Genomic DNA, 1,990 nt, shown 5'->3' with positions numbered 1-1,990 from the left:
AAATATGTTGATTTATCATTGAGTATTATTTTCTCAAGACCTTTTGAAATTTTTATCAAGTGCTTGGTACTGTGCTTGTTAATAGCCCCTGTAGGTTAATGAGGTTATCCCATTAGATAGAACTTAAAATTTTTTTATTTTCCTTTTTTTTAAAATATCATCCTTAAATATTGTAATTTCGTGTATCATCTTTCGAAGATAGTTATTACTTGTATAATTTTAAAATGTATGAAACAGCATTGTATATAGTTCTAAACAATTGTATATTATAGTTACAACTCCTTTAACTTATTGTTTTAAATGTTGTTTGAGTCAGTTCCCACTCATGGTGACCCCATGTATACAGAGTAGAACTGCTCCATAGGGTTTTCAAGGCTGTGACCTTTTGGGAGCAGATTGTCAGGCCTTTCTTCCGAGGTGCCTCTGGGTGAGTTCGAACTGCCAACCTCTTGGCTAGTACTGAAGCGCCTAACCGTTTGAGCCACCCTGGGACTCCAGTGTTTTGCATACATGTTTAAAATATTTAAAGTTGGTTTATTGACTGTTTATGGAACAAGTTTTGAAAAAGCAATGTTTCTACAATTTTCTGTTTTTAAATACTGTATTCCTTTACTCAGATCACATGAATATAGAAGTAATAATATTGGTTTATTTTCCTGCACCCCTGGATCAGGCTCTTGCTGCTAATGATTTTGCAGTGCCTGTCGTGCAGGCTTTATAAACTCTTTAAAATTGCTTTGCTTACCTTTTATGGATTTTATTGTGGATTCAGGTACAAAAATATTAGCAGATAAAAGCAGTCTTTTCTCTTCATACTTGAGAAATTTTAGAAGGAGTGGTGGAAAAGGTGACTAATATTGATTATATTATAAGCTCATCAGTAAGATACACTACTAAATAGCCCTTTGATTATTTTGCTAAGTAGAAATTTCAGATATACGTTTTAGTGGTATGCTTCTTTCCTTGCCTGATATCATACGGAAGCATGGTAATTTTATCCTTAACAGGTAGGTGTCTGTGTGATCTGAATTTTATCATACTAAGAAGTTAAGAAATGCATTTTGATTTTTTTACATATGCGTGGCTTCAATCACAAACCGCACTGTAGCAAAATGAAAACAGTTGTGATTGTAGTTCATTCATGATTTCTTACTTTTGATTACATCTTCGTGTATTAGAACAAAAGATAATTTAGAAGGGCAAAATCAATTTCATAATAATTTCTGAAGATGTCTGGGCAAGAGATTGATGATTTTCAACGTGCAAAAGTAAAAACATTGTCGAAAGTTTCCAAAACACCTAGAACTGAGAACCCCTGCACAGATGAGGAAAAATGAGATCCAAAAAAATACCTTCCCAGTGACACTGTGATTAAACCTGACCTCTTTTGACGGTTAGGCCAGTCACACTTTGCTGCCTAAGCTTTCCGATAAAAAGAGAATAGGTGAAAAAGAGGACAGAACAAAATTTCTTTTCGAAGACAACTTGAGATTACTATATTTTTCCTGAGAAACTGTTGTAACTATGTCTCGTGTGGACCATCAGTAACAAACAATACCAATGTTTCCAGTGGCTTACTCCAAACAAAGTTAACCTCTCACGCTCCCTGGCCGGTATAGTGGGTATGTTATCCTCTTCCACAAAGTACACAACTTGCCATATTTCTGCTGTCCTAATCCCAAAGCAAGGGAAACAGAGAACGGAGGAACATGTCCCCCAAAAAACAAATCAGTTGCCATTGAGTGGGTTCTGACTCATGGTGACACCGTGCGTGTCGGAGTAGAACTGCTTCGTAGGGTTTCCATCGCTATGACCTTTTGGAAGCAGATCTCCTGTCTTTTCTTATGAGGTGCCTCTAAGTGGGTTCAAACCACCAATCTTTCGGTTAGAAGCCCAGTGCTTAACCATTTGTTCCACCAAGGGATTCTAGAGAAGCATGCACTGACTCTTAAATACTTGCAATCAGTTGTAATTTATTGGCCAAAGCAAG

The sequence above is a fragment of the Trichechus manatus genome, unplaced genomic scaffold (genome assembly GCF_000243295.1).
Source record: "Trichechus manatus latirostris isolate Lorelei unplaced genomic scaffold, TriManLat1.0 scaffold00072, whole genome shotgun sequence".
NCBI lineage: Eukaryota > Metazoa > Chordata > Mammalia > Sirenia > Trichechidae > Trichechus > Trichechus manatus.
The sequence above is the reverse complement of the archived record's forward strand: the minus strand, read 5'-3'. Positions refer to the sequence as shown.